General features: G+C 48.2%; 1 long non-coding RNA gene across 1 annotated transcript; it reads right to left on the reverse strand.

Moving 5' to 3' along the window:
* Window positions 1-1,037: 1,037 nt before the first annotated feature.
* Window positions 1,038-14,131, reverse strand: LOC115643866. Its single transcript, XR_003998387.1, has 4 exons — window positions 14,046-14,131; window positions 2,487-2,517; window positions 1,845-2,103; window positions 1,038-1,326 (listed from the first exon to the last, which is right to left on the reverse strand). It is a non-coding gene; the product is annotated as an uncharacterized LOC115643866 (long non-coding RNA).
* Between the last annotated feature and the right edge of the window lie 1,089 nt (window positions 14,132-15,220).

The raw sequence follows: 15,220 nt of genomic DNA on the forward strand, positions 1-15,220 counted from the left end.
GTAGTAATTCCTGGATTTTTAAATTATTCTTTTGGCTGGACACATGTATAATGTTTGAACAAATACTGTTCAGGGAGAAAGGTATAAAAACACTAAAGTATTTGCTGTGCTTAGAGTGGTGATGTTCTGTGGGATACTTTCTGGAAGAACAGTATTGTGGGTAAATAATTCTGGTCACATTCTGTGCTGCACCCCGCACCAAAAAAAAAAGATTTTCTGCTGCTTACGCTATTTGCAGCTTAAATAGGTGAAGATAAAGAAACCACAGTGGCCATGTCTGAGTGTCCATCCTCTGCCAAAAATCTTGAAATAGTTAACTGTAAAATTAAAAACCAACTATGGCTGAAGTAATGATAAGATTACTTTTAGAAGCAGCGAAGAATCCTGTGGCACCTTATAGACACCATCAGCTCAGGATTGAACAAAGACTGTGAATGGCTTGCCAACTACAGAACCAGTTTCTCCTCTCTTGGTTTTCACACCTCAACTGCTAGAACAGGGCCTCATCCTCCCTGATTGAACTGACCTCATTATCTCTAGCTTGCTTGCTAGCATATATATACCTGCCCCTGGAAATTTCCACTACATGCATCTGAGGAAGTGGGTATTCACTCACGAAAGCTCATGCTCCAAAACGTCTGTTAGTCTATAAGGTGCCACAGGATTCTTCGCTACTTTTACAGATCCAGACTAACACGGCTACCCCTCTGATACTTTTAGAAGGATGCCTACAGGAGCATCCAGCACAACTTCCTATACATTAGGCTTTTATGACAGCCAGTAACGCTCTCTCCACCTCCACACTAGAGCTATTTAGAACACTGGAGTTTGTATTCCATTTGTATAAATGCTGTAATCTGGAAGGCCCAGATCCACAAAGATATTTTGGTTCTTGACATCCACTGGATCTCAGTGGAATTTAGGAGCCTAAATTTTACCTTTGTGGATCTGGGCCTAAGTAATTTCAGTTTGACAAGCATGAAAGATTACTTCTTATTTTGACACAAATTATTAATTAACAAATGAGGACCATCAGAATCCTTGTCTGAGGCCTCCTGAAGCCTCAAAATACTTTAATGTTCTTATGAAATAATTCATATCCACTATCGTTTTTGCCTGTGGTATGTATATTGTCCTTTTTAGTTGGCACCCTGTTCTGATCGTTGTCTGTACAGTAATCTTTTGAGTAATTCAGTTCAGATAGATGTTATTGGTCACCTGGAGTTTCTTCCTCAGAAGCTGTTTCGGCCTTCAAGGCTCTTCTCTTCCTTAATCTTTCTGCATTTGTGATCGTCATAGGATGCAATGGGAAAAATCTAGAAAGATCTGAAAGAAAGAGTATTTGTGTTTATAACTGGAGTTGCAGTATTACTGTACTAGACTCAGATTCAAAGGCTAGAAGAGAGCATTGTGCTTATCTCATCTGGCCTCCTAGGTAACACATGCTATAGAACAACCCCAAAATAATTCTCAGAGAAAAAACACCCAATCTTGAGTTAAATTGTCAGTGATGGAGAATCCACCACAACCCTTGGTAAACTATTCCAATAGTTAATGAGACTTTTAGGAAATTAGAGTAATTGTCTCTCTCACCAACCCACTATTGGCTTGAAGTGCCTTTTACTGCTGTCTCGGCTAGATCAGTGTCTCCATAAATGAGACCCATCCCATTTCCTGTGGCAAAAAGAAGGGTGACTGAATATATAGATATTTTCAAGAATTCATGCAAAGAAATGAAGAAAGGGTCTCTGGTACTCCAAGTATGCAGAGGATCACCAAGGAAAATCTATTGTCATTTAAGCGAAATAAGCAAATAGTTCAGATTGAAAAACACCTTGAGTTACCTAGAAGTTTTTCAACTGGTTTTGTGACGTGCTCCACAACCAATCCAGTCTTTGATCCTCTCGATGTTCAAGCCAACAAGCTTTTCATTATGGCTATTTGGGAGTGGGTCATAGCAGCCCACTTGCTCCAAATACTTGCTGTCCCGTGCTCGCTTGTTACATGCGGCCATTATACGGAAGAAGGGTCTGTTGGCACAGCCGCCAAGCGCCAATCGGATAGCGACATGTCATCCATGATAATTTTTCATAAGGAGATGAGCTGAAGGAAAGATCAACAGGTATCATAGTAGATTTGATTATAACAGATGTGTACAGACGTCTAGCCAAAAAATTCCAAAAGGCCTTAGAGAAAAAGTTTGGTTTCACTTAAAATCAATAAAACTGCTGTAACCTCTCCTTACACACCAACAAGAGATTATTCTTTATAATGGAATCAAAGTCTGTACCCTGCCATGAGATTGCTTTAAGACCTCGTTTTATTGACAATAAAGACAGATTTGCTTTACCAACCCCTAAGAGTTCAGCGGAGAAGGCTGCACATTCTCCACCAACTATAATTGATTTAGAGGGATGCAGAAACTAGGGGTCTGTCAGTACAACATGGAGTGCATGCAACCATTAACAAACCCTGTCTGCACTTACCAAGGTGCACCATGATGACCCTTGCCAGCACCTGAAAGAAGAAAAAGACCATGAATGAATCCCCTGCCACGCCCAAACACAGAACAAGGGGCCAGCCCACTGCAGCTGTAAATGCTATAGGGTAGACATAGCCTTAGTTGACAGAGATGAGGTATAACTGAAAGTTATAGTTTGAAAATCCTGAGGGAAACATAGGAGTTTAGTTGCAAGCCCTGCCCTGACCCTTGTAGATTCTGTCTCTCGTCACCCATTTGCCATGACGATCCTGGGAATGGAAGTTTCAAAGCACCTGCCCCCGCTCCCACTTTTGTGGTTTGGGGTTTAGGTAACTTTCAATCTCTTAGGAGCACAGGCAAAATTAAAAGCATTTTTTTTTCCTGGTAGCCCTGATAGGCAGCAGCTTCAATGCCTCACCCTGCCTGTTTTCTGTTTCAATAGCTTTGTTGCTAGGGCAATGCCAACAAGTGCCACATGAGTACATAAAATAACTTGTCATTTTAAGGTAAAAAATTGTTTCCATATTATATTGGTGTTCTGAAGATTTGGTGTATATATGTTAGGCCTGTCAAGCGCAGTTAATTCACACAATGAACTCAAATCAATCGTGCTTAATTGCACTTATAACAATAGAACACCAATTGAAAGTTAAAGATTTTTGGATACATTTTCAATGCTGATTTCAATTACAACACGGAATGCAAAGTGCACAGTGCTCACTTTATATTATTGTTTGATTACAAATATATGCACAGTAAACATGATCAACAAATTCAGTTCACCTCACACAAGTACTGAAGTGCAATCTCTTTATTGTGAAAGTATAAAAAATGCAGGGTTTTTCCTTTGGTTGCATAACTGCACTCAAAAACAAAACAGTGTAAAACTGTAGAGCCTACAAGTCCACTCAGTCCTACTACTTATTCTGCCAATCACTAAGACAAACAATTTTGTTTACATTGATGGGAGATACATCTGCCTGCTTCTTATTTACAATATCACCTGAAAGCGAGAACAGGCATTTGCATGGAACTTCTGTAGCTGGTGTTGCAAGGTATGCTAAACATCTGTATGCCCCTTCATGCTTTGACCACCATTCCAGAGGACATGCTTCCATGTTGATGATGCTCGTTAAAAAAATAATACGCCAATTACATTTGTGACTGTACTCCTTGCAGGGAGAATTGTATGTCTCCTACTCTGTTTTACCTGCATTCTGCATATGTTTCACGTTATAGTAGTCTCAGATGATGACCCAGCACATACTCGTTTTATGAACATGCTTACGGTAGATTTGACAAAATGCAAAGAAGGACCAATGAGAGATTTCTAAAAAATAGCTACAGCACTCGACCCAAGGTTTAAGAATCTGAAGTGCTGTCCAAAATCTGAGAGGGATGAGATGTGGAGCATGCTTTTAGAAGTCTTAAAAGAGCAACACTCTGATGTAGAAACAACAGAACCCGAACCACCAAAAAAGAAAATCAACCTCCTGCTGGTGATGATGAACTTTCTGACTCAGCTGATGAAAATGAACATGTGTCATTGGATCCTTATCAAGCTGAACCCATCATTAGCATGGAAGCATGTCCTCTAGAATGGTGCTTGACACATGAAGGGACATATTAATCTTTAGTGCATCTGGCATATAAATATCTTGCAACGCTGGCTACAACAGTGCCATGCGAATGCCTGGTCTCACTTTCAGGTAACATTGTAAACAAGGCGGCAGCAGCTGCATTATCTCCTGTAAATTGTAACCAACCTCTTTGTCTTTGCAATTGGCTGAACAAGAAGTAGGACTGAGTTGACTTGTAGGCACTAAAGTTTTACATTTTTATTTTTGAATGTAGGGTTGAGTTTTTTTTAAATAATTCTACATCTGTCAGTTCAATTTTCATTTGCACTCCAGTACTTGTATGAGGTGAACCGAAAAAAAAATTTTTTTACAGTGCAAATATTTGTAATAAAAATAAACAAAGTGAGCACTGTGCACTCTGTACTGTGTTGTAATTGGAATTAATATATTTGGAAATGTAAATATCCAAAATATTTTAAATAAATGGTTTTCTACTGTTTGACAGCATGATTGTGATGGCTTTTTTTAATCACTTGACAGCCCCTATATATATATATATATATATATATATATATACACACACACATACAAAAAATGACTTGATCGGGTTGTAGCAATTGTTATTCTTGGGTATTAACTTGCTTAGGGAATCCTCAAATCTTGCTGCTAATGGCAAACGGGTTAAGAAACAGAAGTGCCAACAACCGACCCCTACAGGAAGTGTCTGTGTGTGCGAGGGAGAAGGGAGGGGGCTAGAACTCAATACATCCCGCTCCCGCCTGCCGGTGTAGCCAAACTAGGGAATCGGGAGCAGGAGTTGTTTCTGTCGTTACAGGCGACACTTTGAGCAACCCTCCCATTTTGCAGCTAGGAGCAGTTTCTGCCCCGTAGTGAAACCATGTGTGTTCCTGCTCAGGAATTGCTGCCGCCTGGTGCATGGGGTTGCAAATAGGGAGGGATGGGGTCTGTGGTCAAAAATTGTAAGTAGAAGTGAGGGCAGAGAGAGGGCAGTGGCGATAGCAAAGGTTACTGAGTGTAAGCAGAGTCAGGATGAGCGCTACCCTGACATCTGGTGGTGAATTGTAGGGAATGTGGAAAGAATTCCAAGGATTTCAAAGACTGGGGAAAGATTTGCATTGGCATCCACCCTCCACTTAGCATAAGCCCAGAGTAGACTGGGATGGTTATTTTAATAGCTCTGGGATCCCCAATTTCTTTGTTATTGGGACAGGAAAAAAAAAGTTTGTCACCCTGATTGTGTGAATGGGGAGCTGTGGGACTGTTTTGTGATAAAGATGACTCAACCTCAGTTGGGTGGTACTTGCTAAACATGGGACATGGGTTCCAAAACCCCTTGAAGAGAAAAAGGTTGGGGACTGGTGTGTGTACCTGATGGTATGGGTGCCTTGTGAGGGTCTGGAACACCAATTGTACATCTTCCTCTCTCCACTGTTAAAGAGTAGAGCTAATTTTGATTCCATTAGAAGTCCATCTAAAGACTACTGAGCTGAATTCATATTGAGTCAATGGTGCACCAACATCAGGGGTTCTCTACTAAGAGCTAAAATCATTGAATGCTGTGTTAACCTGTGGGGGAGCCTGAAGACCTATTGTTAAGCGGCTGGCCAGAGCTGAGTGGTTTGCAGCGTGTTGGAGCAGCCCATGGAGCAGTGAGCAGAGTGAAGTAGTTTGCATGGAGAGCTGGAGGAGTGACACAGCTGGTGTGGTGGAGCGGGTCATGGTGAAGGCTGCACGGAGAGGTGGAGCAGTTCGCCCTGGCCCATGTAAGATGCCCCTTAACACCCTGTGTGGACTCTCCCCCCTTTCCACCCAGGCTGGGGGGGGGTAAAACTCAGCAGATAAACTCTTGAATTCTGGGGTGGCACTGACCAGAGACTTTTGGGTAGTTGGACTTTGGGGTAATTGGACTTAAGACCCTAAAGGGGAAAGGACATTGTACTTGGAGGTGGGTTTTGTTTATGGTTTGTGTTATAATCTTGTTTGTGGTGTTTCTCCAATTGGATGCCACATTGTTTCCTTCCTTTATTAAAAGGATTTTGCTACACTCAGACTCCGTGCTTGTGAGAGGGGAAGTATTGCCTCCTAGAGGCGCCCAGGAGGGTGTGGTATGTAAGCGTCCCAGGTCACTGGGTGGGAGCTCGAGCTGGTTATGCATTGTGTTATTAAAATGGAACCCCTGGATACTGAACCCGGCCCTTGTTGCTTCCAACTGAGACGGGCAGAAGGGTTACATTTTTGGGGGCTCGTCTGGGATGCCTGGGTCAGTACCCCTCACAAGCACCTGTTGAGTGTCCCACTGTATTGAGAAATAATTGTGTTTATATTTTGAGGAAATTACTGTTTGTATAATGGCTAATATGTTGGGTTTGTTGAGCCTTAGTCCTGCAGCCTCTAGCTCAGGGGCGGCAGATGCAGCCTATGACTGGGCAAAAGCACTGGGGCATATATTGGAAAAGATTGTGTTGGCCTATGCTACGTCAAACTCTTGTCGTAAATTAAGGTTATTTGCTAGGGAAGAGGAGTTTGAACCCTGGTTGGAGAATACCACTGAAATGCTGCGGGAGTGGGCCGTATCCGATGTAGAAAAGCGAAGATGTCTAATAGAGAGCCTTAGTGGCCCAGCATTAGACGTAATTCGCACCCTAAAGCTCATTGACCCTGGGGTCAATGGGAAGGACTGCCTAGAAGCCCTTGATAATACCTTTGGGAGTGTAGAGGGCCCTGAGGACAGTTACTGTAAATTCCTTAATTCCCGACAGCAAAGGGGTGAGAAAATTTCAGCCTATATACAGAGGGTGGACAGACTGCTTCAGAGAGCTGTTATGAGGGGAGCAGTGACTGCTGAGCAGATGAATCAGACCAGACTGGCTCAGGTTGTAAGAGGGACTCAGTATCAGAACCCAATCCTACTTCACCTCGGACTAAGAGAACAGCAGGAACATCCCCCAAGTTACTCCCAGCTGATAAAGGAGGTCAGGGAAGAGGAAGAAAGGCAGGCGGCCAGCGAGTGTTGGGAAGCCCAAACATTGGAACTAGCCAGCACAACGCCACTGCCAATGGCCAGTGTACTGATGGTAAGCACCACAGAGGAACTTGCCCAACAAATGCAGGTCCTGACGGAACGGATAGCTGAGCTGCAAAGCATCATTGACCGAGCTAAGATTTCCAGGAATAAGGAGCCTCAGAATGTGACGAGGGAGAAGTCAGTATCTAGAGCCACTGTCCCACCTCGGCGAAGGGGGAAAGGACAATTCTTTTGCTACCGGTGTGGTCAGGATGGGCACAGTGCTGCTAACTGCCATAAGGAAGAGAACCCCTCCTTAGTGTATGAAAAGCTGAGGATCAGTTGGGAGAGATCCAGTATCTGCCAGGAGGCCTGGGGACGGAGACCACCTAGGCCTACAGGATTTGAAGATTCCCCCAGAAGAGACCGTCCAGCTGGGATCCCTGGAGGACTGATAGAGCCTCGAGCAGAGGTCATGGTGAGGATTGAAGGGGCGGAGTGTAAAGCCGTGCTTGACACTGGATCTCAAGTGACTATTATATTTCAGTCATTCTACCAACAGATGCTTAGGCACCTGCCTATACAGCCACTGACTGGCATCGGTCTGTGTGGCCTCAGCATGGATGAATACCCCTATCAAGGGTATGTCACAGTGCACCTGGAATTCCCAGAGGTGGTTGCTGGGGCAAAGCAAGAGGTAGACACAGCTGCCTTAATATGCCCTGACCTGAAAGGGACCTCTGATGTATCTGTGCTGATAGGGACCAACTCCAGTCTCTTCAAGGTGCTCGCGGATTACTGCAGACGACGGGCTGGGGATCAGTACCTGAGTACTCTGATGATCCATATGCTTTGTGCTGAAGCCTATAGGAAGATTGAGAGCGCCAAGAAGGAGACATCTGAGCTACCAATTGGGGCACTGAAGTACATGGGTACAGCCCCCTTAGTAGTGCCTGCAAGGATGGAGCAAGAGGTACTTGTCATGAATACCAGACTGAAAGGCAATAAAGGGGCATTAGCAATGATAGAGCAGCCAGTTGAAGGAGAGCTCCCGGAAGGAGTGCTGGTCCCCAGTGGGGTCATAACCCTACCAGCTGAAGCCCAGGAAAAGGTGACTATACTGATTGTTAATGAAACAAGTAGAGATGTTGTTGTGAGGCAAGGACAAAAAATAGCAGACCTCTTCGAGCCTGAATCAATTGTAAAACCCCAGTGTGAGACTCAAGTGCCGACAATAGACCCAGCAAAGTTTGACTTTGGAGATTCACCATTGTCTAAGGAGTGGAAAGATTGCCTGAGGAGGAAACTTTGTGAAAGATCCAAGGTGTTCTCATTGCATGAGTGGGATGTAGGATGTGCAAAAGGAGTAGAGCACAACATCAGACTACATGACTCTCGACCTTTCAGAGAGAGATTTAGGAGGCTTGCTCTCTCCGAGATGGAAGATGTGCGACAACATCTTCAAGAGCTGGCTGCAAATGGCATCATTACAGAGTCCCGCAGTTCATACGCCTCATCCATTGTGGTGGTCTGTAAAAAGAATGGGAAAATCCGGATGTGTATTGACTTCCGCACCCTAAACCGCCGTACTGTGGTTGACCAGTACACAATGCCTCAAGTCCAAGATGCCTTAGACTGTTTGCTGGGAAGCCAGTGGTTCTCTGTCTTGGATCTTCGGAGTGGATACTACCAGATCCCTCTGGGTGAAGAAGATAAGGAGAAGACAGCCTTCATCTGCCCATTAGGGTTTTATCAGTTTGAACGTATGCCCCAAGGGATTTCTGGAGCACCTGCCACATTTCAACGTCTTATGGAGAAAGTTGTGGGAGACATGAATTTACTGCACGTGTTAGTTTATTTGGATGACCTGCTTGTGTTTGGAAGAACTTTGGAGGAGCATGAAGAAAGATTTCTTAAAGTGCTTGATAGGTTGGAGGATTATGGTTTGAAGCTTTCAATTGACAAATGCCAGTTCTGCAGGACCTCGGTGAAGTATGTGGGTCACATCGTGTCCCAAGAGCGTGTGAGTACTGATCCTGATAAAATAGAAGCACTCACTACATGGCCACGTCCAAGCAACCACAGAGAACTCAAGATCTTCCTTGGGTTTAGTGGCTACTACCGCAGATTTGTGAAAAACTATGCTACAATTGTAAAACCCCTCAATGATCTTACCAGGGGATATCAGTCCAGTAAGAACAAATCTAAGACCAAGAATAAAGGGCCTTCCGTGCAGAGACACTATGGCCCCTTTGAACTCTTTGGGCCACGGTGGGATGAGAAATGTGAAAGGGCTTTTTGAGAAATCATTACTTGCCTAACTCATGCCCCAGTCCTAGTCTTTGCTGACCCAAGCAAGCCATTTATCCTGCATACTGATGCCAGTTTGGAGGGTCTGGGGGCAGTACTGTAACCAGGAGGTGGAAGGCAAGCGTAAACCTGTAGCCTTTGCCAGCCGAGGACTGTCTGATAGTGAAACCCACTATCCTACCCACAAGCTGGAGTTCTTGGCCTTGAAATGGGCCATCACTGAGAAATTTCGAGACTACTTGTATGGGGCTCATTTCCAGGTGTGGACAGACAACAACCCACTGACTTATGTGTTAACAAGTACTAAACTGGATGCTACAGGGCAAAGATGGGTGGCCGCTTTGGCTAGCTATGACTTCAGCATTCAATACCGATCAGGGAGGAGCAATGTAGATGCAGATGCATTGTCCAGGCGTCCACAGGCACCAGGACTTGCTGTGATACCCACGGATGGAGTGAGAGCTATTTGCAGTGTAAGTCACCGAGAGCCGGAGGCCTATGAGAGCCTTCATGGATGTGTTGCAGAAACTTTGGGCCTACCCCCTGAATGAGTGCCTTATGCTTCAGTGAACTATATTGCTCTAGACCAATCTCTCTTGCCCATGCTCAATGCAGCTGACTGGCAGGAAGCCCAGCTGCAAGATATTGACATTCGTGATACACTACTTGCCAAAAGGGAGGGGCGAGGCCCAGCTACGGTTGTCCCACCTACCCCAGAAAGCAAACTACTATTGAGAGAATGGACCAAACTAAAACTGATTCAGGGAGTGCTACACCGCATGATCACAGACCCTCTACAAAAGCAATGGAATCAACTAGTGCTGCCGAAAGAGTACAGAGCCCTGGCCATGAGGGCCATGCATGATGACTTTGGACATTTAGGGATGGAGAGGACCCTGGAACTTATCAGCAGTAGATTCTTTGGCCCCGGATTGCTGAAGATGTTCGCAGGAAATGTGAGACCTGCGTGTGATGTGTTCAAAGGAAAACTCTGCCCACGAGGGCTGTATATCTGAAGAACATCACCAGCAACAAACCTCTGGAGCTGGTTTGCATTGATTTCTTATCTTTAGAAGTGGACAAGAGGAATATCGGGAACATTCTAGTGGTGACTGACTATTATACACGATATGCGCAGGTGTATCCCACGCATGATCAGAGGGCCACCACTGTCGCTCGAGTACTGTGGGAAAAATATTTCTCAGTTTATGGATTCCCAGCCCGGATACACTCGGATCAGGGACGAGACTTTGAAAGTCACCTTCTGAAGGAGGTGCTGAGGATAGCAGGAATTAAAAAGTCGAGGACAACGCCTTATCATCCGCAAGGTGACCCTCAGCCAGAGAGGTTCAACCGAACCATATTAGATATGTTAGGGACTTTGCAGCCTGAGCAGAAGACAACCTGGAGCCAACATGTTGCATTTCAAGGTGCACGCCTACAATGCCACAAAGAACGATGCTACAGGGGTCACCCCATATCTCTTGATGTTTGGGCGAGAACCAAGATTACCCATAGATCTGTGCTTTGGTGTATCAGAGGATGGCGATAGCTATGAAACCAATCAGCAATATGTATCCCAACTACGAGAAAATCTGCAGGATGCTTATCACTTAGCTACGTCTGCAGCCCGGAAGAACGCAAAACGCAACAGACATCGATATGATGCTAGGGTGTGTCTGCAAGAGCTCCAGACAGGGGACAGAGTTCTGCTGCGAAATTTGGGTATTGCTGGCAAACACAAAATAGCTGACAGATGGAAGGCAATACCTTACTTGGTGATGGAAAAGCTAGGAGACCTGCCAGTCTACAAAGTCAAACCTGAAGAGGGTCCAGAGCAGACCAAAACCGTGCATAGAAACCTTTTGCTTCCTGTGGGGGAACTGGTAGGCAGCCCTTATGAGATGGGCCACAACCGGGCAACTGGGCAGAACAAAGGTACTGTACCAAAGCCGCCCTCCAACGTGGACAGCCAGCCTTCTGCAGCTAATTTACCCCTACTCAGCACATCTGACAGTGAGTCTGAGGAGGAAGACGCAACCATGGTGTATCCTGGGATGAAGACAAGATTCCAGTCTCAATCAGCTGAATCAAAAGAGAGCACATCCTCTTCCGTCCTAAACCCTATGGCAGAAGTATTTAGGCCCATTCCTGACACTCCTGAGCCACTGGTGGAACCCCTGTGTGATGACATACACAGGCTATTGGACAGTGGTGACATACAGATGGAGGATGTCCTGAGCATCTTAGATCCTCCACTGTTAGAACTAGCAATGCAGGGGCCTATGCCAGTATCCGAGGAGAACTCACAGAAAACCTCCCCATCCGTCACTCAAGAGGATGTTCCCCCTATCACAGCAACAGAGACTCTCAATAGGCGAGACAGGGTAATAAGACCAGTGAAACGGTTAACCTATGATGCACCTGGGGTGACTAGTGAGGAGCCAATACATTTAGCACACAGGTTTGTGGAAGCTAAAGTGGGCTATCTGAGGCCCTTTGGAGGGGACTAGTGAGTTGATATAGTAGGGAATGTGATTTGTTGGGACGACAAATTTTCGGCTGGGGGGAGGATGTAAGCAGAGTCAGGATGAGCGCTACCCTGACATCTGGTGGTGAATTGCAGGGAATGTGGAAAGAATTCCAAGAATTTCAAAGACTGGGGAAAGATTTGCATTGGCATCCACCCCCCACTTAGCATAAGCCCACAGCAGGCTGGGATGGTTATTTTAACAGCTCTAGGATCCCCAATTTCTTTGTTATTGGGGCAGGAAAAAAAAAGTTTGTCACACTGATTGTGTGAATGGGGAGCTGGGGGACTGCTTTGTGACAGAGATGACTCAACCTCAGTTGGGTGGTACTTGCTAAACATGGGACATGGGTTCCAAAATCCCCTGAAGAAAAAGAGGTTGGGGACTGGTGTGTATACCTGATGGTATGGGTCCCTTGTGAGGGCCTGGAACACTAATTGCACATTTTCCTCTCTCCACTGTTAAAAAGTAGAGCTAATTTTGATTCCATTAAGAGTCCATCTAAAGACTAGTATCAGAGGGGTAGCTGTGTTAGCCTGGATCTGTAAAGATCTAAAGACTGCTGAGCTAAACTCATATTGAGCCAATAGTGCACTAACACCAGGGCTCCCCTACTAAGAGCTGAACTCACTGAGTGCTGTGTTAACCTGTGGGAGAGCCTGAAGACCTATTGTTAAGCAGCTGGCAGAGCAGAGTGGTTTGCAGTGTGTTGGAGCAGTGAGCAGAGTGAAGTAGTTTGCACGGACAGCTGGAAGAGTGGCACAGCTGGTGTAGTGGAGTGGATCATGGTGAAGGCTACATGGAGAGGTGGGGCAGTGGGCCCTGGCCCATGTAAGCTGCCCCTTAACACCCTGTGTGGACTCTCCCCCCTTTCCACCCAGGCTGGGGGGGTAAAACTCAGCAGATAAACTCTTGAATTCTGGGGTGGCACTGACCAGAGACTTTTGGGTTGTTGGACTTTGGGGTAATTGGACTTAAGACCCTAAAGGGGAAAAGACATTGCCAAATGTACTTGGAGGTGGGTTTTGTTTATGGTTTGTGTTATAATCCTGTTTGGGGTGTTTCTCCAATTGGATGCCGCATTGTTTCCTTCCTTTATTAAAAGGATTTTACTACTCTCAGACTCCGTGCTTAGGCGCCCAGGAGGGTGTGGTATGTAAGTGTCCCAGGTCACTGGGTGGGGGCTCGAGCCGGTTATGCATTGTGTTATTAAAATGGGACCCCTGGATACTTAACCCCGTCCTTGTTGCTGCCAACTCAGAGGGGCAGAAGGGTTACACTGAGCATGCTCAATTAGTGTGCGCATGCTCAGTGTGGCCAAACTAGGGAATCGGGAGCAGGAGCAGTTTTTGTTGTTACACCGGCAGGGAGCCTACCCTGGCCAGGATACATGCTCCTGCCACCCCGGAGCCGCTCCAGATAACCAGCGCCGGGCAGGAACCCAAACCTCTCCTGCACCCTGCACCCCAACTCTATGCCCTGGGGGCATGACGGGAGAGGATGGGGGGGTTCCCACGGGAGGGGGCAGCGGTAAATCCGAGGGGATCTCAGCCCCCCTCTGTGTCTCCCCGCTCCTTGGGGGGTCACCTGCTCTTCTCTTCTCCCACCCCCGCCCCGGCCACGTCCGGGCTGCACAGACATTTTCCACCCGCCCCTTCCCCAGGTGTCCCCCCAGCCCGGTCTCACCCCCCCCCCCGGCAGCCCCCGCCCGGCCCCACGCAGGGACCCCAGTGGGGCCGGGCCCCTCCCCCCGGGACCCGCCGTGAGGCCCCAGGGCAGAGCCTGGCCGGGCCCGGGGGGCGCTGGGCTCCTGCGGGGACAGCAGCTCCGAGCCCCCCGCGGGCGCTGCCCCGCCCCCCTAGGGAGCAGATTCCGGCGCTGTGAGATGCCGGGTCCCCCCCACGGACACTGGGGCAGAGACACCGCCCGGCCCCGGGGCTGGCCCCGGGGCTCGCTCCGGGACCTGGAGGCTGCAGCTCCGCAGCGGGGCGAGCAGAGCCCCGGGCGGCCCCAGGGCGGCTCCAGCGGGAGCAGGGCCCGCGCTGGGCACAAGAGGGTTAATTGAGGTCTCTCTCCCGCCGCGATCTGCGCATGCCCACAGCTCCAACCACACAAACCTTTCTCCGGTCCCGGGAGAGGCTCCAACGGACCCGCAGGAGCCCGGCTTGTTCTCCCCCTGCCCAACGTCACTTCCGCTCCAGAGAGACTCCGGAACTACATCTCCCAGCCTGCCCCGGGGGCTGCTTCCTCCGTCTCCAGTCCTGGTAAGGGTGGGTTTCAGCCGCTGTTACTGCGCATGCTTCAGACCAGACGCTGCGGCCTCGGTGTGACCCGGTGCCGGCTGAGCAGCTACTACTTCTCGGGTCTGTGCGGGGGAGGGCCGGGATTAACCCCTCCGTGCCCGGCCCCGGGGATGGAGGGGCTTTCTCCAGCTGGGACCCGCCCCCTGGGCAGCCCCGTGCTCTGCCCGCCCCAGTCCCGGCTGGGAGCCCCCGGTGAATGAGAGACCCCGGGGGAGGGTGGGGCGCTGGGGCCGGGCGGGAAAGTGACTCTGCCCCGGGGAACCTGGGAAAAGCCTCGGAGCTGCCTCAGCCCCAGTGGATCTGCAGCAGGATCCGCCCCGCCCCGCCCCCCTGGGATGGGGGGGACACAGCCTGGGGCCCGGCGGGGGTCCCTGTGGGGGGAGGGGGGAGTCGGGCAGGGAGGGGAGAAGGCGGAGTTGCGGGGGGGGAAGGTCAGTGGGACGCGGGGAGGGGGGTTTGAACTGTCTCTGCAGCCAGGAAATTCCCGGGGGGGGGGGAAAGGGGGAGGAGTTAATTGGATCTTGTCCCTGTTTGTGGCACTTGCCTCTCGCCCCGGATACAAATTCTGTCTAGTTCTGCCCCTTTTCTCGCTCAGTGTCTCACATCAGGCTATAAAATCTGGGGAGATTCGGGCCCCCCCCCCCGCCTCCAGGGAACACCTCTCTCGTCTCTCCTGAATTCCCCTGTTCTCTCTCTACTTCTGAAATGTCCATTTAAAATCTCTCCGATGTGGGGGATTTTCCCACCCATTTTATCTGAAGCGATTTGTCCTTCTTTAGGTGAGAAATGATTCCCTAGGTCATTCCCCAGAACGTGGCTGCCCTGGAGTGGGGATGGGAGGAGATGCCTGTTCTCTGCCAGGGCAGGAAGGGCGGAGCACGTGTCCCCCATGGGGACTTCCCAGACCCTGGGTTCCTAATCCCACTTGTTGCCCCCTAACTACCAACACAGTTGCCCCCAGCCACCAGTTTCCAGTTACCTGCCCATGC

Source organism: Gopherus evgoodei, unplaced genomic scaffold (genome assembly GCF_007399415.2).
Source record: "Gopherus evgoodei ecotype Sinaloan lineage unplaced genomic scaffold, rGopEvg1_v1.p scaffold_74_arrow_ctg1, whole genome shotgun sequence".
Lineage (NCBI taxonomy): Eukaryota > Metazoa > Chordata > Testudines > Testudinidae > Gopherus > Gopherus evgoodei.